Source organism: Pomacea canaliculata, linkage group LG6, assembly GCF_003073045.1.
Source record: "Pomacea canaliculata isolate SZHN2017 linkage group LG6, ASM307304v1, whole genome shotgun sequence".
NCBI classification, from domain to species: domain Eukaryota; kingdom Metazoa; phylum Mollusca; class Gastropoda; order Architaenioglossa; family Ampullariidae; genus Pomacea; species Pomacea canaliculata.
Window position 1 is genome coordinate 4,222,846 of NC_037595.1, and position 24,838 is coordinate 4,247,683.

Genomic DNA, 24,838 nt, shown 5'->3' on the forward strand with positions numbered 1-24,838 from the left:
TAAAACAGTAAAATTTTCCCTACACCAGCTCACTGACTCACTCTACTTTGAAGAATGACTACACTACTGGTATCGTTTCAGAATACAATGCAATATATATATATGGCGAGTAGCTGTGCGCCTAGTAATGTGACCTCGTTGAACCCTGATGTAAGTGACGACATTTTTAAGAATGCGTGTATATGTGTCATCACGGATCTGAATAAGAGATTAGAAACGATCGAGGCTCTGTGCGTTGTCACAAAGGTCAACTGATAAAAAGGTAAGACATTGTTTATGATTATACATTATTACTAGTAGTAGTGGTTTGTTTGTTTATTTGTGTTTTATGCCGTGTTAGCAACTGTGGCCATATCACGGCAAAAAGCAGTTGTAAATGTAAAAGTTTTGGAATAAAACTGCCCAAGGCTACCAACACACCAAAAAGAAAAGAGAACTACCCAGCAAACACACTAAGATTGGGCCGAGCTTGGTGCCTCCTTGGTCTGCCTTGATACCAATATTGGCTTTTCCTTGGTCTTTTCATTGGATCTTCATTGGAGGTGATAGTTTGGCCATGCTTGGGCCAAGATTGGGCCAGTCTTGGTGGAATCTTGGTACTAATGTACCGCCCATCTTATCCCAATCTTGGGCCATTCATGCATTGCCCAGAGAAACCCCACATTCAACCAATAATGCCCCAATGATGTATTTGGTGGTATATATTAACCCTACTTTGCTGCGGTGTTGTAGCTGAAGACAGCTTGGTTCGATACGTCTAAAACATTGTCATTTGTTTTGGTCTGTAAAACGTCCTTCAGTTGACAAGTCATTAGAACAAGACTAACAGTAGCTATATAGTAGGATACCAAAATTTTTAATTTGATAGTAAAGCCCCACTCATTCTGGTTTGAAGAATGACTACACTATTTTTTTTCTCTATTATAGTTGCGTGCGTGTGCGTGTGTGGATTGGGGGTGGGGACTACATGTGTGCATCTATTTTGCGCAATGAGCATTTTTTTTAAATGGATAACTGCGCGTTATAAATATTCATTATCATCATCATCACTACTGGTATCTTTTCAGCATGCAATTTATATGGAGAACAATTCGGACACTGTTTCGATATGCAGCCCGATGGGCATTGACACGGCTGGAGCTCCAGCCACCCCAGCCATCCCAGGAGCCACAGCCAAATCCTCCTCCCGGTGAGTATTTTAACAGGCTGGGTAGTATTTTTATTGTCAGTGTTAGTTTAGCTGTACGTGTCATTAACAAAGGTCATTGTAATTATCAGGGTCATTACTTTTAGATTAAGCATTCTCTCTCTCTCACACACACTGATGTACCTAAATGCCCATCGCTTACGAGTTGCTGTCAACTCTGCTAATGAAGCTAAACTTTAAAAGACTCTAGACCTTTCTAGTTTGCGCCTTGAGGTCACTGTCATCAATCTTGCCTTTGCTCTGAGTGGAGTTTTCTAGAAGAGGAAATTAGGAACCGTAGACTTGTTCACTCAATAATAGGAGTTGCTGTGTCATAAGTAGCAGCTCGCCGGTTCACGTCCGCGGTTAAAACGCAACGAAGACAGTTCTTGCTTTTACCACCTGGGGAGACTGGTGGCGAAACCTTGAAGGAAGGATTCGACTTTTATTCCCACATAGAAGGAAATTACAGCTGATCTTCCAAGAATAGCAAAAGTTCAATTGGAACGAACGAAAGAACGCGCAATTGTCCGACCCGCTGGTGAGTTGGAGAGAGCGAAAGACAAGAGGCACCGGCGTCGTCGTGACAATTAGCAACAGCAGCAACAACAGCAACAGCCACAACCACAAGAGCAACATCAACAGCAACCACAGCCTGCACCTCAACGCCACACCAAAACAAAGCTGAAAAGATGGAAAAAGATCATGCTGATTCAAAGTTTTAAGAAGTGCCACTACGCGACTTCCGACGTCCTGTTAGTACTTTCAAGACGAACAAAGCTACCTCAAAAATGGATAAAGGTAGGCACAGTAAACAGGTCCGGTGTCTAGTCCACTAGTTGTTAACTAAACAGTCTTGACTTCAGAGACACGTATTAACATTGTGGTTCTTCCTTTCCAGCGCTGGTTCTGAACCAGAAGTTACTGGATGAGAAGGCAACAGCAATAAGCAGGTTGGGCATCACTGTTGTAAGCTATGAAAAGCAGAGTTAGCTCGATTTGTAAAGATACTACTAAGGACAGTGAATTAATTAAATTGATAAAACGTGTGTGTGGGAGATATTGTACACAGGGATGGATGGGAGTGCACTAATATGTACATTACCCCCCGTGATAAAGAAATAGTAAAGAATACAGAATACCTGTGAAAGAGAGTGAAAGAGAACAAGAGAGTTTTTAAAAAGTTTTTCAGGCACCTTGCCTAACAATGTTACACAAACACACCCCACACACACCCTACAAAATAAAAGTGTAAAAACAGTAAAATTTTCCCTACACCAGCTCACTGACTCACTCATTCTGCTTTAAAGAATTATAACACTACTTGTATCATTTCAGGATGGAATATTGCCCGAGATGAAATCTAAAACCACGACACCCATTTATCTTTATTCATGATTGTAACGGACAAGTGTACAATAGAGGGGGGAAGGTTGACAACCGTGGTTGACCTGTTTTTGGTGGGAAGTGTGGGCCACGAAATTAAGTGAACTCCACGTGCATGTCAGGCAGTGCTCACACCTGGTCTAGTGTGAACTGGGGAGGGAATTCAAGCTCGACCGTAAGCAGCCAGTGGGCGGCTGATCATAACTTGGTGGATTTGTGGTTTTTCTTCACCGACTCGCTGCTGCTGCGATCTCTGTGGACGTAATGCTGTGGATGTATTACGGGAGATGTACTAGTGTGTACTAGTGTGTACAAAATCAGCAAAAGAGGAGAAAGGGGAGTACATTGAAGTTTTTTGGTGGCCAAATGATAGCACACGTGATAATTTGGTTGAATTGACTATTAGTAGTGATGGAATTGACTGATGCTCAAATCAACAAGCCATCAGAAAATTTCATCTGGTTGTTTCCAATGTACCCCCTCACACATATGCATGACTAATAAAGTCTTCTTTTATTATTTGCAGAGAATGAAAACTGGCCAAGAGCAGCCCCCAAATGTAGTGGAGACTGGTGGCGAAACCTTGAAGGAAGGATCCGACTTTTATTCCCACATAAAGGAAATTACAGCTGATCTTCCAAGAATAGCAAAAGTTCAACTTAAAGATAGGATATACCATCTGGCAAGCAAGGCAGTCGTAACTAATTTAAAAGCAAAGAAGCAAGGTCTCCAAATGTAGAGAAACCAACTACAAGCAACACCCCTTAAAACAGGCCGGGCTCTTTAAAATCTTGATCTAAACATTTTTATAAAATTTATTTATAAACTTTATAATTATAATAAACACCAAAGTTTATAATATTGTGTTACTTTATTTCATGGAGAAAATAAGCCAAAGAGGCAAAGGTACTTTCTTCATGTTGCTTCTAATTTTATGTACAGCCTGGGGACAAAAAACTATAAAACCTGACGGCTGTGTTTACTTTTGCATGCTTGGGAGTACTGTTTGCTCAGGAAAAGCATTTAATGTTGCTTTTGCTTTCTTTGTGAAAACTGTGTGCGCTTTTGTGTGCGTGTACGTGTCCGCGAGAGGTGAAAAGTGAAAGAGTGCGGCAAGCGTGGTTTACATGTAGATGTTCACACACGCTCGCATACACATTTAACACTCTCTTCCTAAAACGTTACAAACATCCTAAAGCCTTGTCTGCACCTTCCTATCGCAGAACCACCAGCCAGAAGAAGGAGAGCAAGAAGAATGAAACCGTGGCAAAAGAAGCTTTTGGAAAAGAGTTTCAATGCAACCAAATTTCCATCGATTTCAACATTAAAGAAGCTTTCCAGAAGGACAAGACTATCCACAAAACGGATCGAGGTAGGCACAGTAAACAGATCGAATGCCTAGTCCACTAGTTGTTAACTAACCAGCCCTGACTTCAGAGACACGTATTAACATTGTGGTTCTACCTTCCAGAGGTGGTTTGCGAACAAGCGGGCACAGGTACGGCGCCGACAGAGGCAATAAGGTCAGAGGAAATGTAATTCCAAGAGTTGTCGGTATTATAGATATGTTATTAAATTAAGGAAAGCAAGAAATAAGCATAAATAAGTACAAGTACTGAGTTGATCACGAAATATTAATCTTGTAAGGCAGGGATGCCCAACCTACGGCCCGCGGGCCATATTCGGCCCGCGAAACTTCTGCCCACAGTGCAGGAAATCGGCATGTTAGTAATAAAAAACCGAAAAAAAAAACGAAAAAAGCGAAGAAGTATTTATCCCTACGTAAGGGCGTCTCTCAATCTTTTTTTCGATGGACGAACATTTCAATTCTGTGCTCCGACTTGGTGTCTCTTCATGCAGCCGGACATTCAGAAGTTGGTTTCGGGAAAACAACTTCAAATATCCCACTAATTACTACATAATTAATGGTAAGTACAACTTGGTTCTAATAAAAAATGGTATCTGCTCTATTTTTTTTTTTTTTTTTTTTTTGGTATTTTTGCGGTGAAGTGGCCCGCGACACGGCTGTCCGAAATGGATATGGCCCGCGACACGGCTGTCCGAAATGGATATGGCCCGCAGGCCGAAAAAGGTTGGGCATCACTGTTGTAAGGTATAAAAAGAAAATGTAACAATATTTAAAAATGCACAACAGCTTAAAAACATTGAGGTTTGATTCTACAATAGGAAAGCTTAACTCTGTATGACATTACTTTTGTATGCCATTTAGAAGGTAGCTTGGTACACATTTTTTTTTCCTAGAGTTTAAATAGTTTTCGTATGCTTTCAGTTTTGTTGACCTCCTTCTGTGCATGATGATATTTGTATGTAAATATATCTGAAATGGAAGGGTGGTGATTCCTTAGGATTGTGGAATTGGGAACATATGTGTTAATCATATATCGACAACGACAATGTCGACGTGGTTCTGCAATCGAAGGGCCAAGTGGCGGCGGAAGAGAAGAGCTACCTATGCCGCCAGAAAAAACTCAAAATAAGAATTAGAAGTTGGCCCGCGAAACAGGATCGCTTTCTTATTCAATATATATATATATTGAACGTACGTATATTTGTATTCAAAAGACGAAAAGAATCGCCATTTTATATGAATGTTATAATTATGCAGCTAATATTCTTTGGTTTCTATCCTGCCAAATCCCACCTATCCTTCGTTATAAAAATATATAAATATTCATTATCATCATCATCACTACTGGTATCTTTTCAGGATGCAGTTCATATGGAGAGTGTTTCGTTACGCAGCCAAATGGGCATTGACATGGCTGGAGCTCCAGTCACCAGAGCAGGAGAATTCACGCCCACCTCCTAGACACATTAATTAAGTCTTTTTTAAATTATTTGCAGATAAACATAGATGAGCCATCTCCCGGGGGTAGTGATCCTCCCCTCCCCAAGGGGGGAAAAAGAATCAAAAGAAGGATGAAATCAAACACTTTTTTAAGTTGAAGAAATCTCTCATCAACTGTCTGCCTGTGGAGATAGGGATCTCTGTTTTCTGCTTTCTTTGTGACAGTTTTATTTTGGTAGTCTTCTTTTCTACTCTGCTTGTCTTCCATAAATCATTCGTGTGTTATATGGGTGTTCTTATAATAGTAGGTTGAAATATGCACATGTATAATGTCTTCTTTTTTTTAAAAGTTTGAAGTACAAGCCAAGTGCACAATTTTTTCTTTAGGATCAGGTTAAGTTAATTTAATGTACCCCCACACACATATGCATGCCTAGACACATTAATTAAGTCTTTTTTTAATTATTTGCAGACCGATACCAACGAGCCACATGAAGCCAGAAGGCGCCGTCGACTGCGGCCATGGCAGATACAACTGCTGGATGTTAGCTACAAGAAGTCGCAATACCCATCGCATGTCACAGTGGTGACATTAAGTCGCAGAACGCACGTCAAAGTGCAGAAGATTTACGTAAGCACAGTAAACAGTTATAATACCTAGTCCACTATTAAACAGTCCTGACTTCAGAGTTTCTGTAATATGATTTTTTTTACATGGTGGGGTTGTTAGCCCTACCACAACCTATTTTACCTCTAGGTGAGGTGTCCACCTTAGTCGCCTCTTACTGGCTGGATGGCAGGGACCCTATTCTTACAATGCTTGCTAGGCAAGCATACCCCAGGGTCCCACAGGGAGCCTGACCAGAGACACGTATTAACATTGTTGTTCTTCCTTCCAGAGATGGTATATCAATAGGCGCGCTCAGCAGCGTCGTGCGCAACATCGCCCTCAACGTCGCCGTCGCCCTCATCAGCGCCGTCGCCCACCTCGGCCTTGAGGTAAGAGGAAATGCAATTTGAGGTGTCTCTACTACTCCAGTCTGTCTTTTCACTGTAATGGAAAGAAGGGGTGGGAGCCTTCGTAGCCCCAATCATTTTGTTGTTGTTGTTGTTGTTGTTGTTGTTGTTGTTGTTGTTGTTGTTGTTGACTGATGACAGCGTCCTTGTAGGAGACACGAAAGCTACAATGCCTGGACTGCTTGTGTGATGGATCGTATGCGGACGGCAATACACGTGCTTGTCTACAAGTCTTGCAGTCTGTTGTCTACAACAAGCTTTACAGTCTATTGTGTACAACAAGCCTTACTTATCCTAGTTTAGATGAGACGAGATACTATAACATAGAAGCTCTGTTTTCTTTCTCATCCTGTGAGCTCTGTCTTGCACGCATCTGACCACTGATTTCCATTCACTCCATTCATGGAGAAAATAAACCAAATTGGCAAAGGTACTTTCTTCATGTTGCTTCTAATTTTGTGTACAGCCTGGGGACAAAAAACTATAAAACCTGACGGCTGTGTTTACTTTTGCATGCTTGGGAGTACTGTTTGCTCAGGAAAAGCATTTAATGCTGCTTTTGCTTTCTTTGTGAAAACTGTGTGCGCTTTTGTGTGCGTGTACGTGTCCGCGAGAGGTGAAAAGTGAAAGAGTGCGGCAAGCGTGGTTTACATGTAGATGTTCACACACGCTCGCATACACATTTAACACTCTCTTCCTAAACGTTACAACATCCTAAAGCCTTGTCTGCACCTTCCTATCGCAGAACCACCAGCCAGAAGAAGGAGAGCAAGAAGAATGAAACCGTGGCAAAAGAAGCTTTTGGAAAAGAGTTTCAATGCAACCAAATTTCCATCGATTTCAACATTAAAGAAGCTTTCCAGAAGGACAAGACTATCCACAAAACGGATCGAGGTAGGCACAGTAAACAGATCGAATGCCTAGTCCACTAGTTGTTAACTAACCAGCCCTGACTTCAGAGACACGTATTAACATTGTGGTTCTACCTTCCAGAGGTGGTTTGCGAACAAGCGGGCACAGGTACGGCGCCGACAGAGGCAATAAGGTCAGAGGAAATGTAATTCCAAGAGTTGTCGGTATTATAGATATGTTATAAATTAAGGAAAGCAAGAAATAAGCATAAATAAGTACAAGTACTGAGTTGATCACGAAATATTAATCTTGTAAGGCAGGGATGCCCAACCTACGGCCCGCGGGCCATATTCGGCCCGCGAAACTTCTGCCCACAGTGCAGGAAATCGGCATGTTAGTAATAAAAAACCGAAAAAAAACGAAAAAAGCGAAGAAGTATTTATCCCTACGTAAGGGCGTCTCTCAATCTTTTTTTCGATGGACGAACATTTCAATTCTGTGCTCCGACTTGGTGTCTCTTCATGCAGCCGGACATTCAGAAGTTGGTTTCGGGAAAACAACTTCAAATATCCCACTAATTACTACATAATTAATGGTAAGTACAACTTGGTTCTAATAAAAAATGGTATCTGCTCTATTTTTTTTTTTTTTTTTTTTTTTTTTTATTTTTGCGGTGAAGTGGCCCGCGACACGGCTGTCCGAAATGGATATGGCCCGCGACACGGCTGTCCGAAATGGATATGGCCCGCAGGCCGAAAAAGGTTGGGCATCACTGTTGTAAGGTATAAAAGAAAATTAACAATATTTAAAATGCACAACAGCTTAAAAACATTGAGGTTTGATTCTACAATAGGAAAGCTTAACTCTGTATGACATTACTTTTGTATGCCATTTAGAAGGTAGCTTGGTACACATTTTTTTTTCCTAGAGTTTAAATAGTTTCGTATGCTTTCAGTTTTGTTGACCTCCTTCTGTGCATGATGATATTTGTATGTAAATATATCTGAAATGGAAGGGTGGTGATTCCTTAGGATTGTGGAATTGGGAACATATGTGTTAATCATATATCGACAACGACAAATGTCGACGTGGTTCTGCAATCGAAGGGCCAAGTGGCGGCGGAAGAGAAGAGCTACCTATGCCGCCAGAAAAAACTCAAAATAAGAATTAGAAGTTGGGCCCGCGAAACAGGATCGCTTTCTTATTCAATATATATATATTGAACGTACGTATATTTGTATTCAAAAAGACGAAAAGAATCGCCATTTTATATGAATGTTATAATTATGCAGCTAATATTCTTTGGTTTCTATCCTGCCAATCCCACCTATCCTTCGTTATAAAAATATATAAATATTCATTATCATCATCATCACTACTGGTATCTTTTCAGGATGCAGTTCATATGGAGAGTGTTTCGTTACGCAGCCAAATGGGCATTGACATGGCTGGAGCTCCAGTCACCAGAGCAGGAGAATTCACGCCCACCTCCTAGACACATTAATTAAGTCTTTTTTAAATTATTTGCAGATAAACATAGATGAGCCATCTCCCGGGGGTAGTGATCCTCCCTCCCCAAGGGGGGAAAAAAAAGAATCAAAAGAAGGATGAAATCAAACACTTTTTTAAGTTGAAGAAATCTCTCATCAAACTGTCTGCCTGTGGAGATAGGGATCTCTGTTTTCTGCTTTCTTTGTGACAGTTTTATTTTGGTAGTCTTCTTTTCTACTCTGCTTGTCTTCCATAAAGCATTGGTGTGTTATATGGGTGTTCTTATAATAGTCGGTTGAAATATGCACATGTATAGTGTCTTTTTTTTAAAAAAGTTTGAAGTACAAGCCAAGTGCAAAATTTTTTCTTTAGGATCAGGTTAAGTTAATTTAATGTACCCCCACACACATATGCATGCCTAGACACATTAATTAAGTCTTTTTTTAATTATTTGCAGACCGATACCAACGAGCCACATGACCATTCAACCTGAGGGCGATGAGGTCGTAGGAAATGTAATTCCGGTCCAATGCAAACAAAGAAAAATTTTATAAACAAGCCTCTTTAAGTGGCAGAAGGCGCAGACGATTGCAGCCATGGCAAACAGACATGCTAGTACGAAGCTTCAACATGGCTGAGTACCCTAGTCCTGCTACTTAGTCGCCTCTTACTGGCTGGATGGCAGGGACCCTATTCTTACAATGCTTGCTAGGCAAGCATACCCCAGGGTCCCACAGGGAGCCTGACCAGAGACAAGTATTAACATTGTTGTTCTTCCTTCCAGAGATGGTATATCAATAGGCGCGCTCAGTAGCGTCGTGCGCAACATCGCCCTCAACGTCGCCGTCGCCCTCATCAGCGCCGTCGCCCACCTCGGCCTTGAGGTAAGAGGAAATGCAATTTGAGGTGTCTCTACTACTCCAGTCTGTCTTTTCACTGTAATGGAAAGAAGGGGTGGGAGCCTTCGTAGCCCCAATCATTTTGTTGTTGTTGTTGTTGTTGTTGTTGTTGTTGTTGTTGTTGTTGACTGATGACAGCGTCCTTGTAGGAGACACGAAAGCTACAATGCCTGGACTGCTTGTGTGATGGATCGTATGCGGACGCAATACACGTGCTTGTCTACAAGTTCTTGGCAGTCTGTTGTCTACAACAAGCTTTACAGTCTATTGTGTACAACAAGCCTTACTTATCCTAGTTTAGATGAGACGAGATACTATAACATAGAAGCTCTGTTTTCTTTCTCATCCTGTGAGCTCTGTCTTGCACGCAATCTTGACCACTGATTTCCATTCACTGCAAGTTTCCGTGACAGGATGGGATGTTGGGATGGAATGTGGGGTGGGGACTGGTGCCACTGCACCCAAGCACACCGTGACGTCACTACGTGTTTCATGGCTTCCGGAAGTAATAAACTGCACAGGTGCTTGATCCTTGCACCCCTTACCTGGAAATATTTATGAGCGAAGGTCAAGCAAAGGTGTGCTGAGCGCTGGCTTTTGTTCTATCGATTACCGATGGCGAGGTGGTCAATGTTTTATTACTGACAATAAAGCCTAGACAACCAAGTAGACTTCGTAAACCTGGTTTGTCATACTAGTCAAGTATAGTAGTCTTCATAATGTAACAAGACCTTCAACAAAGCCAAACAATTCAGCAATAAAAGGCTAACAGAAGATTATTCCCTCGCAAATCACCTGCGGCCTGTTGAACTGACCTCCAGCGTCTGGTCACAGACTCACCTGATTCTGTACGACGACCAGAGGTTGTATATCACTGAACCCTAAGGTGCTCCCGTGCTCACTGGAGCGTCGACTCAGGTATAAAGAAGTGCTGAGCATTGCATCTTACATACCTCCAGGGTGGGTGGGGTAGAGTCAAGGGACGCAACCGGTCCCTCAAAAAAAGATATTAAGGCAAGAATGTGAACATCGTTCACTGTCAGTATAGAGTTGTCCCCTCCCCTCTCCAAAGCCGAACATCTTCCTACGCCACTGAACACGTGTTAAACATTCTCTCTCTCTCTCTCTCTCACACACACACACATACATACACACCTGTTATTGCAGCAACACACACACACACACACACCTGTTATTGCAGCAGTTAGGAGGAAGTGTGAGGGACGAGACTCACTAGAGGGTCTGCCTTGTGGTCTACATCCCATTGGTACCATGAAACACACTTGTAATGTTTTACAGTTAAACGTATCCTTGTCGCTCTCAACATAATTCAGTCCTATCTTTCTGACATCATAGTGATTTCTAATCTCATAACAGAGTAGCCGAGATAACCGAACCAATCACAAGTGAGCGTACTGATCGCATGAGTAATCGTAATCTTGACTGATCACATGCCGGTAACCATAACCGTGTTGTCACATGCCAGTAACCATAACCATCACGTTTCATCAGCAATTAATCAGTAGACAGTAAAGTACATAGAGGTAGGCTTGGTCATTACTGAAGTTCACTCTCTTTGACTCCCTTTGATTTCTGGAATTTCAGGAACCATTTGCATTACAGGTTACTGGATGTCCATCTGGAACATCATCTAGCTATGGTTTGGGAGGCACATCCAGAATATATCTTTTTCCTTTTGGACCTCCAACACCAAAAGATTTTTGTTGGGTTGTTTATAACAGGATTTTTGATTAATGTTTTAATTTTTCAGATCTCTTATCTTTTTCATTTTTGTAGTAAAAATTGACTCTTTTGAGCAAGTTAATGACAGATGATTTATTTTGTATTTGAGAATTCACGCCCGCCTCCTAGACACATTAATTAAGTCTTTTTTAAATTATTTGCAGATAAACATAGATGAGCCATCTCCCGGGGGTAGTGATCCTCCCCTCCCCAAGGGGGGAAAAAGAATCAAAAGAAGGATGAAATCAAACACTTTTTTAAGTTGAAGAAATCTCTCATCAACTGTCTGCCTGTGGAGATAGGGATCTCTGTTTTCTGCTTTCTTTGTGACAGTTTTTATTTTGGTAGTCTTCTTTTCTACTCTGCTTGTCTTCCATAAATCATTGGTGTGTTATATGGGTGTTCTTATAATAGTAGGTTGAATATGCACATGTATAATGTCTTCTTTTTTTTAAAAGTTTGAAGTACAAGCCAAGTGCAAATTTTTTCTTTAGGATCAGGTTAAGTTAATTTAATGTACCCCCACACACATATGCATGCCTAGACACATTAATTAAGTCTTTTTTTAATTATTTGCAGACCGATACCAACGAGCCACATGACCTTTCAACCTGAGGGCGATGAGGTCGTAGGAAATGTAATTCCGGTCCAATGCAAACAAAGAAAAATATTTTATAAACAAGCCTCTTTAAGTGGCATCTTATAACATCTTATTCATCAACATAGACATCATGTAGCCTTGTCTGCGCCTGCAGGACCACAAGCAATAAGAAGAGTAAGAAGAAGAAAAAAATATTAAACTGGCAAAAAGTGTTACTCAAGGAGCAATTCCAGAGAACGCGGTTTCCTGGGCGAAAAGCCATGGAAAGACTTCGGCGACGGACACAACTATCCAAAAAAAGGATCGAGGTAGGCACAGTAAACAGGTCCAATGCCTAGTCCACTAGTTGTTAACTAAACAACCCTGACTTCAGAGACACATATTAATATTGTGGTTGTTCCTTCCAGCGATGGTTTTTCAACCGCCGGGTGCAATGGCGGCGCCGACAGGAATGACCATTCAACCTGAGGGCGATGAGGTCGGAGGAAATGTACACAGGCAGGGGGGAGTAGTCTTTCCCTCACCAAGGGAGGGGGGAGGAATTGGATAAAGAAAAAGAAAGAAAACATACATTTCTTCAGACTTCTTAGATCTATCACTGAAGTTTTACCTGAGGAGATTTTATTGGATATCCACATGAAGCTACATAATGTATGCTACGAGTTTTTAAAGAAATTCAATGCTTCTCATCCGAGAGAGCCAACGGCCCCTCCCCAGAAAACAGGTACAGCTCGTTCCCAGTAGATCTCATCACAGTAATATAACAAATTGCATAGAGAACTGCTGTTTAAAGTACCTAATTTTAGGACACAAGATTCGTCTAAATCTGGCTAAGGTTTCTCGAAAACCTGTATGTCTGAGGTCAGAGAGATATGCACTAGTTGTATGGAAGAAATGTTCGAGAATATTGTCAAATACATCTGCCGCTTGATATGATATATGTCAATGCAATCAATTACGAATAAACTGCACTCTAGCATTTTATATCGTAAAAGAAATGAGCGGGCATGCAAGGATGGATGAGAGAGCGTGAATGACGAAATAACGAAAGTTTTCAGAATGCGTGTATCAATGATGTAAAAATGAAGTATAAGATTACTGTACATTGCCCTGCGAGCCGCGTAGCCGGAAAAAGAGGGAAGATTGGACAAATTGCACATTGCCAAGTCTAAATATTGTGAATAAAAGTACATTTTCACTGCGGCGTAAGTCGAAAGTGAGAGCGAACTCCTACTACATTTTCATATGCTAATATCTCTTACGACGATAGATTTAAAAAAGCTCAGTCTTTAGAGCTTGAATTAATAATAATCGTTTTTAAGGCCGTTTTTAACTAGAATTCGGAACATAGGTGGGAAGAGAAACCTGGATACAAAATATGTCACAGGTGCTACTCTTGTCGGAAACAAAGGGGCTTGTGGAGCGGAGCTGATTGCTTCACTTCAGTGCGGAGATACGATTTATTCCGTTTCAAAAGGACTTGTCACAACCATTAAAATGATCCCTAAAATGATATTCTAAGCATAAGTAATAATTTTGTTAGTTTGTGTTTTTATTTGTTTAAACTAGAAAAGCTAAAGTAATATGAGGAGACAACAGAAAAATGAAGTTATGGAGTTTCAGCGAGGTGATCAAACTGATTAAAATAGTCATCTCTCTAGTGTTACTCTGCTTAAAAATAAAAAAAGAGAGAATGACTGAATGACTGAATCACTCACTGACTCACTCATTCTGGTCTGGCATCATTTCAGGATGCCAGGCACCGCGATAGCCTATAGCATGGCTGGGGCTATAGTGACGGCGCTGGCACAGCGGCTCCTTGGCCAACGAAAACTAGGAACCGTAGACTTGTTCACTCAATAATATGATTTGCTGTCTCGCCGGTTCACATCCGCGGTTCCCACGGTTAAAACGCAACGAAGACAGTTCTTGCTTTTACCACCTGTGGCCAGGAGGACAGCATTCGCACCTGCTGGCCTCGCAGAAAGTCAGAGAAGCAGGTCAGACGTCTTATGAGGAGACAACAGAAAAATGAGGTTATGGAGTTACACTACTGGCATCATTTCAGGTTCGGTTGGATTCGGACCGGAGCAACAGCTCTGGTTCAATCAGGCTTAATAAGTCCATTGGCCTAGCTTATCTGGCGAAGGCACGCGGAACCAGAACCACGTGAGTACTTAAACATGTGCATCAATCACCATCTTTTGTGTAAACGTCTTCCCTGACTTATTTTGCATTTTTTCTGTTTTATTTGTATTGTTTCTTGACCTAAAGACTATAAGTGTGAGTTGTCAATAAATGGGCCGGGTAGAACAGGAGAGTTCGCTAATTAGCTTGCACGATCGTGCTTGAAAGCTTTTAATCGCTCACAAGTGGATGAACACATGAGAGGGGAAAACCCGCATGCCGAAAGAAAAATGGTGCCCCTTCTTACCATGCATGACAAAAGTGCGCATGACTCTAGACTTAATGATGATCCAATTGCCTACAATTTATGTTTATAAGGTCTTGTTATGCTCCCCCTTGAAACGGGAAAGAAAAATGGACAAACGAATACAAGTGAACAAAAAAATGAACCACAAAATAAAGGAAAGAAAAAATCAAACAAAGAAAGAAAATTTTTATACAACAAGCCTCTTTAAGTGGCGTCTTATTTCATCTGATTCATCTACACATATCCTGACATATCCTAAATGTTTCATCATCTTTTGCTTAGCAAGTGCTTTTCTTGAGAGATCTTACTCTTTTGTTTGTTTCTATGTTTTCAGCATTCGTAATTCTTGTCCAAGATTTACCGCTAAAATCTGACAGTATGTAGAGTTCGTGGTATGATCACATACAACTGGTGCAAGATGACAGTAGCAAATTAAACATGTTAGCGTCCTCTCAAGAAATTTCTCCAACTCTAGAAGCGCGCCAGGGACTTGGGGGTGGAGACTGGCAGGACAGCTTCACAATTGTGACGTTAAGGCCAGAACAACAGGCCCGAGGCAAGTTAGATAATTAGAGGTGGGCAGTGGTCAGCGAAAGGGGACAATGAAGGGACGACTTTTGTCCGTTTTTACGAATTGACAGTGTAACGATTTTTTTTTTTGTTTTTTTTTTGTTGATTGTATATGTATGTGATAAATTTTAATGATTTATTTGTAAACATTTGTGACAAATTCTTTGCAGTAAATAAATACATATATTATTAAAACCATGTGTATCCTTTGCTTCTATATAATAAACTTCATCTGGTTGTTTCATCATGGAGGGGATGTGGAGGAGATGGATAAAGAAAAAGACAGAAAATAGGCATTTCTTCAGACTTCTTAGATCTATCACTGACGTTTTACCTGAGATTGTATTGGATCTCCACATGGAGCTACATAATGTATGTTATGAGTTTCTAAAGAAATTCGATGCTTCTCATCCGAGAGAGCCAAGCACTGCCCAGGACACAGTTACAGCTGGTTCCCAGTAGAGCCAGCAGAAAAGGTCAACCATCATAAAGCCAGTAACTAAGGCTCTAAACGTCATAGAGGACCAAGTTTGTAAATAGTTTGAAACATGCAGAAAATGAAAACAGCGTGCCTGAGATGAAATCTAAAACCACGACACCCATTTATCTTTATTCATGATTTGTAACGGACAAGTGCGCAATAGAGGGGGGGAAGGGGGGGAAGGGGGGGAAGGTTGACAACCGTGGTTGACCTGTTTTTGTGGGAAGTGTGGGCCACGGTGGGTATTTCAAGCCCGACCGTAAGCGGCCAGTGGGCGGCTGATCATAACTTGGTGGATTTGTGGTTTTCTTCACCGACTCGCTGCTGCTGCGATCTCTGTGGACGTAATGCTGTGGATGTACATCACTGCTCGTGTTTTTGGAAGTTCCACGTCCTCGCCGTGAGAGCTCTGTGGGTTTGAGCGACACGCCGTGCACCGGCCGTAGGCGAGCAACCGAACGGACCAGGACCAGAAAACTTTGTGTTGAGCAAGGGGGCTACGCTCTACTTTCTTTAGGCTTGGCGCACCAGCAACGTCCGTCATCCGGAAGGGAGTATCAGAGCAGCCCGAGTTTAAACCGCCGGTGGAGGGAGGCTTTCTCTCACCTTCTAAGCTCACCATACTCTCATCGGACCAACTACTTGGAAGACAAACGCATGAGCAGGACTGAGACTTTCTGCCAGCGACCTTTCGGTATTGTAAAACACTCTATTATGATAAATCGAATTAAAGGCAGGAAAGTTGGTATTTCCTATAAACAGAGGATTGGGGGGGATTGCAGTGACATGATATAGATAACCGTATGGGTTTCGTCATGTTAGTATTATAATATTGTGGATATAACGTTGGAATTTCGTCAAGACTTACAGCACCGGAGACTGCTGAATACCTTACAGATAGCATTATTTGGTGAACCAGCTTTATCGTTGTCTTTATTGTTGAATTGGATTTTTGACATTACTTTAATTTGTGTGAACAGCTTTATTGTTGTCTCTATTAGTGCGTTGGATTATTGATGTACTATACTGGAAATAATATTTGTTATAGGAGTGGTACACTGATTATTGATACATTGTTTTGTTATTGCTTGTACCCAATAATTATTGGACAATGACAAAAGGGAGAACAGTAATTTTGTAACAAGTTGTTCCCCTTACTTGGGCCGTTCTAGGACGTCCCATTCAAATTGTTTCCTTGCGTCAATGTTTTGTCCAGATAACCAATGTTTGTACCAATAATTATTGGTGCCTTCAAGGAGGGACGCCCACTTATATCTTTTGTGGAAAGAATGCGCATGTCTGCGGTGGACCGTGAATATTGTTGACCCGATGTGATCGCTTTAGGGTGAGCTGTTCCGAGGATAGAGCTCTCCATCGCCTTTCAAACAAAGGCTAGGTCAAGCTTGAGAAGAAAAGAGATAAGTATCAAAGACCTTTTTGAAAGAAGAGTGTGTTTTTTTGCGAATACGGGGGGGGGGTAACTACTGTGTAGTAACAGATGGCAGACCAAATGGTTTTTTAATTAAGGTGACTACAAAATCTGTGCTATTCCATAAAACATAAAAAAAAATTTTTTACCTCAGGTGCCTTGGCCTTAATTGAAGATATGGATAATAATGAAGTCACAGTTTTTAATTTCAGTTTGTTGTTAAGTCTCTTTTTCCATCAGAAAATAGGTGATGAACTGGTTGCAGGGGTGGCGGCGAGGTATACAGTTGTTTGGTATACAGAGGTTGGACTCTTCTGTTGCTGCTTTTTTCGATGTTATCTGAAGCCTTGATGCACCCATTGTTCTTCTGTACAGCTTCTGAAGAAAATAAAATATGGGAAAATTGGGATTTGTAAATTAAAGAAGTTAATAGGTTAACAGATTCAAACAGATTAAAAAAGTCTCATAACCATATTATGTTTTAGGTACCCCACCAAATCCCGTCGACATTTACCGCGTGCTACCACACTAAATTGCTTATTAATTATCGACTTTTAGTTAGTTCGAGCCCCAAGCAGCATAAACCCCAATGGAAGAAAACTCAAGACAACTTAGTGCATTAAAAGAATGTTATTAATTATTACCCAATGACAAAAGGAGAATACACAAGTAACTTTGTAATAGTGTTTCCCCTTACTTGGCCGTTCCCTAGGGTCTGCTGATAACATGCACGTTAATGTTAATGTTCCACGTTTTCTAGAATCTAAGTAATAATAATGCAAGACCTGGAAAGCCTTCTTTGGTTTTCCAGTAATACAAAAGTCAGTTTTAAACATGTCTCTCTCTCACACTCAAAAGAGGAGAGAGAGAGAAATAGAGCTGATGCACAATACTAGAAGATCAAGGCTCTGTTCAAGAAAGAGATAAGTATCAAAAGACCTTTGAAAGAAGAGTGCGTTTTTTTGCGAATATGGAGGCAACTAGTGTAGTACAGATGTGCAGACCAAAATGGTTTTTTAATTAAGGTGACTACAAAAATCTGTGCTATTCCAAAAACATAAAAAAAAAATTTTTTTTACCTCAGCGTGCCTGGCCTTAATTGAGATATGGGATATAATGAAGTCACAGTTTTTAATTTCAGTTTGTTGTAAGTCTCTTTTTTCCATCAGAAAATAGGTTGATGAACTGGTTTGCAGGGGTGGCGTGTGAGGTATACAGTTGTTTGGCTATACAGAGGGTTGACTCTTTCTGTTGCTGCTTTTTCGATGATGTTATCTGGAAGCCTTGATGCACCCATGTTCTTTGTACAGGGGCTTCTGAAGAAAATAAAATATGGGAAAATTTGGGATTTGTAAATTAAAGAAGGTTAATAGGTTTACAGATTCAAACAATTAAAAAAGTCTCATACCATACATCTTGTTTAGGTACCCACACCAAATCTCGTCGACATTACCGCGTGCTACCACACTAAATGCTTATTAATTATCGACTTTTAGTTAGTTCGAGCCCCAAGCAAGCATAACCCCAATGGAGAAAACTCAAGACAACTTAGTGCATTAAAAGAATGTTATTAATTATTACCCAATGACAAAAAGGAGAATACACAAGTAACTTTGTAAATAAGTTGTTTCCCTTACTTGGCCGGTTCCCTAGGTCTTGCTGATAGCATGCACCGTTAATGTTAATGTTCCAAGTTTTCTAGAAATCTAAAGTAATAATAATTGCAAAGACCTGAAAGCCATTCTTTGGTGTAATACAAAAGTCAGTCATGTCTCTCTCTCTCACACTCAAAAGAGGAAGAGAGAGAGAGAAATAAGAGCTTTGCACAATACTAGAGATCAAGGCTCTGTTCAAGAAAGAGATAAGTATCAAAAGACCTTGTGAAAGAAGAGTGCGTTTTTTGCGAATACGGAGGGGCAACTAGTGTAGTACAGATGTGCAGACCAAATGTTTTTTAATTAAGGTGACTTACAAAAATCTGTGCTATTCCATAAAACATAAAAAAAAATTTTTTTACCTCAGGTGCCTGGCCTTAATTGAGAAGATGAGGATAATAACGATGTCTCTGTTTTTTCCATCAGAAAATAGGTGATGAACTGGTTGCAGGTGGGTGGGGCGAGGCTATACAGTTGTTTGTATACAGAGGTTGACTCTTTCTGTTGCTGCTTTTTCATTGATGTTATCTGAAGCCTTGATGCACCCATTGTTCTTCTAGTACAGCTTCTGAAGAAAATAAAATATGGGAAAATTGGGATTTGTAAATTAAAGAAGGTTAATGGGTTTACAGATTCAAACAGATTAAAAGAGTCTCATACCATACATCTTGTTTAGGATACCCCCACCAAATCCCGTCGACATTTACCGCGTGCTACCACACTAAATTTCTTATTAATTATCGACTTTTAGTTAGTTCGAGCCCCCAAGCAAGCATAACCCCAATGGAAGAAAACTCAAGACAAATTAGTGCATTAAAAGAATGTTATTAATTATTACCCAATGACAAAAGGGAGAATACACAAGTAACTTTGTAATAAGTTGTTTCCCCTTATTTGGCCGGTTCCCTAGGTCTTGCTGATAGCATGCACCGTTAATGTTAATGTTCCAAGTTTTCTAGAAATCTAAGTAATAATAATTGCAAGAACCTGAAAAGCCATTCTTTGGTGTATTACAAAAGTCAGTTCATGTCTCTCTCTCTCTCACTCAAAAGAGGAGAGAGAGAGAAATAGAGCTTTGCACAATACTAGAACGATCAAGCTCTGGTTCAAGAAGAGATAAGTATCAAAAGACCTTTTTGAAAGAAGAGTGTTTTTTGCGAATACGGGTGGGGGGGGGGGGGGCACTAGTGTAGTACAGATGCAGACCAAATGGTTTTATATTAAGGTGACTACCAAAAATCTTGCTATTCCATAAAACATAAAAAAATTTTTTACCTCAGGTGCCTGGCCTTAATTGAAGATGAGGATAATAACTATGTCTCTTTTTTCCATCAGAAAATATGAACTGGTGCAGGGGTGGGGGCGAGGTATACAGTTGTTTGGTATACAGAGGTTGACTCTTTCTTGTTGCTGCTTTTTTCGATGATGTTATATGAAGCCTTGATGCACCCATTGTTCTTCTGTACAGCTTCTGAAGAAAATTAAATTATGGGAAAATTGGGATTTGTAAATTAAAGAAGTTAATGGGTTTACAGATTAAAGAAGTCTCATACCACACATCTTGTTTCAGTTCTATGGTGCTTCTGCTTCTTCCCATTGTCTTTCTGTTTTCAGGTGTCTTTAAGCAAGTTTTACACATGGAAGCACAATTGATTCTGACAAGAGTTCAAACAAATTTTGAACTGTGGAGTTAGCATGAAACAGTGTCAATTTATATTATACAAAAATAAAGCACTTTATATCAGCACCTCTCCTTTTTGGTTAAATAAGTGTATAAAAAAATCATATCTGTAAACTTAATAATAACTAATATTATACTAATATTATGTATCATCACTTACTGCATATCAGATACTGCTGCTTTGAAAGCCCGTTGAAAGCAAACTTTTCTCTTCTTTGCCTTAACAGTTATAAAAACTTGTCGGTCAAGATTCGCCGCAAAAACTTTTCAGGCAATTACACACGGAAGAGCTTTTTGATCTGCAAATGCATAGAAAACAGTAAACACATCTGTCGCAAACCTGGGCGGGGTTCCGTAGATTTGGTAGGGGGTACGATTTCTGTCACCTGTTCAAAACACCGTCGATACCCCCACCAAATCTCGTCGACATTACCGCGTGGCTACCCACACTTAAATTTCTTATTAATTATCAAACTTTTAGTTAGCTCGAGCCCTCAAGCACGCATAACCCCCGAATGGAAAGAAAACTCAAGGACAACTTAGTGTCATTTAAAGAAGGTTATTTAATTATTACCAAATGACAAAAGGGAGAAATACACCAAGTGTCACAAACGCCGCTAGAGTCTATAATTTTTCACTCTCAAACACACCAGCGGGTTCGGACAATTGCGCGTTCTTTCTCTCAGAAAAAAAAAATAATTCGCCTGTACGAGTCTGCCCGTGTTTACTAAACAAAAAACTCAGAAGAACAAATCCTAACTATATAAGAAAAATACAGTCACTAACAACGGCTTTTCCTCTGACTAACACAGTCAATCTTTTACTCACTCGCGAGGGGCACATTGTCTTGGCAAAGGCTCTCTACTAACTCACTCTGTCTTCTCCTTCTCTCCACTCTCCGGTTTTTCTTTCTTCTCTCCTTTTCAAGTGCACTGTCTCGGCAGTCACTTCTCACTTCCAACAACTCAAAAACACAATCCCTCTCCCCCACAATTAAGCATTCCTTTTCTTCTCCTTCGCCGTTTCTCAACAACTCGCTTTTTTTTCGTCACCACACATTGACGTCATCTCCCCTTACGTCATTAGGAAAAGTCCTAGCACTCTGGCTGGATCTCTGACAAGACAAGTAACTTTGTAATAAGTTGTTCCCCTTACTTGGCCGGTTCCCTAGGTCGGGTCACGTTCCCAATTGTTTCCCCTTACGTCTAATGTGTCCAGATAAAAGAAGAAGAAGAAGAAGAAGAGAGTTTTGTAACGCGCAAAATCCGAATCCTTGAGAAACGCTCAATGCGCCGAAAAATTGTATCATAAAAGTACCACAACGTAAAATCCACATTAGCAGGCCACAGAAAACCAAAAGGAAACTTCACACAGTGAAGTTGCACACAGTATCAAACGATCCGACGGCTAAATAACTAATAACAGATAACTAATGTGAGTCACTGTTCAATAACCTTAAATATAATCACACACACACAAATACACTACTTCGCGCAAAAACACGCCTCACCACTTATCTCGTTATCGCTTGAGCTCACCTTTGAGTCAACTTTACTCCAGAAACTTGCGTGCGAAAGACCCAGACGCTAATGTCACTCCCCAGAGTTTCTACCCCAAAACGCTGAGCTTGCATCTAGAATCTTTTCTGTCCAAAAATCCCTTCCATTGGCCAAGTCATGCCACCTGACATACCACAACCAATCACAACCAAAGACCCAGACGCTGACGTCACTCCCCAGAAGTTTTCTACCCCAAAACGCTGAGCTTGCATCTAGATCTTTCTGTCCAAAATCCCCTTCCATTGGCCAGTCATGCCACCTGACATACCACAACCAATCACAACCAAGACTCAGACGCTGACGTCACTCCGAAGTTTCTACCCCAAAAACGCTGAGCTTGCATCTAGATCTTTCTGTCCAAATCCCCGTTCCATTGGCCAGTCATTGCCACCTGACATACCACAACCATCACGCCTTACAGCCACCACGAGCCTAAGCTCCCATCCAGAGTTATGTACTTCCGGAAGAGCAGCGCGAAAATGAAATTTAACAGACGTTTGATATCAACAATATAATTTACCGAAGTGCATTGCTTGTGTGCACTATTAATTAAACCAATCTTGAACACAAACGTATTTTAGAACACAAAAGTATTTGCTTCGCTAGTCTGAAATTCTTTTGTATGAAATAATAAAAAAATATGAATCGCATTTAAACTTCTAGATCTAGAATCATGACGTGTTCGCTTATATGCTTCACCTCGGTCTCTCGCTTTTATATAAAATCCGGTATTTTGTGGTGCATTTCAGGATGATGATTGAGGGGTGGTGTGAGCTTTCAATATCATATGACTGTAATAGTGAAACCTAAAATATAAATGTATGAGCTGATACACTACAACACAACAATAACAAAATCAAGAGAAATTGGAACATCAATTTAGCTATTTTCTATTCTTGAATTTAATCTATAATACTGGTTTACAGCATACGACACATTGTAAATCATCTGTGTTGGCGTAGGGGTGTGTGAACTGAAAGCACTGATGTTGATCTAGGCCTATTCATATGCAACGAGTTTTTTAAATCAATAAGAAGAATATTTAATCCATTTAACCAACTTAATCAATTTAATCTACTCAATCATATTTAAATCACTTCTGAAGTGATCTACTGAAAATTTAATGAATGGCGCGATTATTAATAACTAAATTTTTGTTTTAATGGGGATATCTTCCGCTATGTGAAAATTGTCTAAGCCTTATAGTCGCGATCTAAAACATGTACAGGACAAAGAAGAGTAAGAGGTAAACAATAGATGCATTTTAATGCATTCTTCTTCAAAGTGCTTGAACAAATCTTGGGGTGTCAATGGATTGAAACTTTTGTCTGAATGGTTTATAGCATGAATAAGAGCGTTCGCCACTTGTCTTGATCTGTCGATATTCCTGCCGCGGAAGCGAAAAAAAAGCTAAACCGAAAGATTTGATACTCGCACAGTGGCATTCTACCAGCAGCAGCATGAACCACGCGTGCGCGTTTCTTTATTGTTGTTGCTCTTGCAGACTTTGCTGACATAGTCATTGAAGTCATTCGCTAAACCGTGGTAAGCTTAACTGGAAGTTTTAGCACCCGAGCGTCGTTCTAGCAGTCTAAGAAAAAAAGAAAAGATCGTCTGCCATCGGTCACCTATCTACTACGTGCATGGTAAAACAGATGTGCAAACCCACACTACAGCCCTACTCCCACGCTTTCACGACAACATCTGTCAAAAATATTCCACGTCATAGGCAACACTATCTGCGACATCAGATTGTGAAAGGGAATTCACAACAAAATGGAATAGGCAAACCAAAAACAAAAGAAAATAAAGCCATAATATAAAATTGTCTGCATTACCTTCGTTAGACACTCCTTGGATACCGCCTTCTACTGCTGCAGTTTGAGGTCTGTCTTCTTTTGTACTCTTTGAAGAGCATCAATATGTTGGCCATTATGGTGCTCACGTGATGATGCCAATATTCTGGTGGTTAGAGCATTCACCTGTGGGTATAAAAGGTTGTTTATCACTTTTCCAAACCTATGAATTCCTTGATCTCTATTATTCTATAATTCAAACAAGAAACATCTGTTGTTTCAAGATTTGGATTTCAAGATAGCTGTTAAGAACTGCTTGTTTGATAACCAAATATTCATCTGAAAAGGCAATTTCTTTTCCAAGTTATAAAATACATCATGAATAATGACATGCACTGTTTTACCACACAATACTGTTCAAATTTTACATGAAAAAATCAGTCTGTTCACTGAGACCACAGAGCATTTAGATGTTGGGTGTTGTCATATGGCTGTATGTTCCAGTCTGTAACCACAATAAACCCAAAGCAAGGTCTATGTGAAAGACACTGACAATATCCCAAAGCTTTAAAAAAAAAAAAAAAGAACAATACTTTTAAACTGTATCAATAGACTGAGCAAAACAATATTAACCAGGCTGATGCAACATCCAATCTCTGAATAGATATACAAGTATATAAAACAATGAACAAGCAGTATAAAATTACCCCGTTGAACCCAAAATGCAAACGCCATGCAGACTCCAGGTACACCTATATCACAACGCCGCTAGTGCCTCTCGTTTTACACTCTTTCCAGCACACCAGCGGGTCGGAGAATTGCGCGTTCTTTCGCTCCAATAAAGAATGATTCGCCTGTAGGAGTCTGCCCGTGTTCACTGAACAAAAACACACACACACACACAAATAATAAATCCTAACTATGAAAAAAAATATACGTTCACTAACACAATAGTTTTTCCTTCGATTACCACATCTACGAAATACAATGAACTCCTCACACACTATAAACTCAGCGTTGTAAGCGATGCAATATCGCGCGTACATACATACACACGCTATAATAAAGAAAGGAGAAAGACTGAAAAAACATGCAAAAAAACTTCATACAGTCGTACCTAGTTATGTTAGTGTCGATCAGTGAAGAAAAAAAAACGAAATTGGTCAACAGCAAATATAAGTAACGGTCGGAACACTCTCTCTGGCGTTACTCTGCTCGAACTCTAGAAGCGCGCCAGGGAAGCGGTTGC

At 40.3% G+C, this 24,838-nt stretch overlaps 2 long non-coding RNA genes across 3 annotated transcripts; one reads left to right on the top strand and one right to left on the bottom strand.

The window, feature by feature from the left end:
* Positions 1-4,603: 4,603 nt before the first annotated feature.
* LOC112566719 lies at positions 4,604-9,220 on the top strand. Of its 2 annotated transcripts, none has more exons than XR_003099683.1 (4): positions 4,604-6,380; positions 7,144-7,292; positions 7,392-7,443; positions 9,199-9,220. It is a non-coding gene; the product is annotated as an uncharacterized LOC112566719 (long non-coding RNA). The 2 variants fall into 2 exon arrangements; XR_003099682.1 differs by lacking the exon at positions 9,199-9,220 and adding an exon at positions 8,644-8,816.
* Positions 9,221-23,658: 14,438 nt separating this feature from the next.
* LOC112565710 lies at positions 23,659-24,809 on the bottom strand. Its single transcript, XR_003099480.1, has 3 exons — positions 24,707-24,809; positions 24,297-24,466; positions 23,659-23,775 (listed from the first exon to the last, which is right to left on the bottom strand). It is a non-coding gene; the product is annotated as an uncharacterized LOC112565710 (long non-coding RNA).
* Positions 24,810-24,838: the final 29 nt, after the last annotated feature.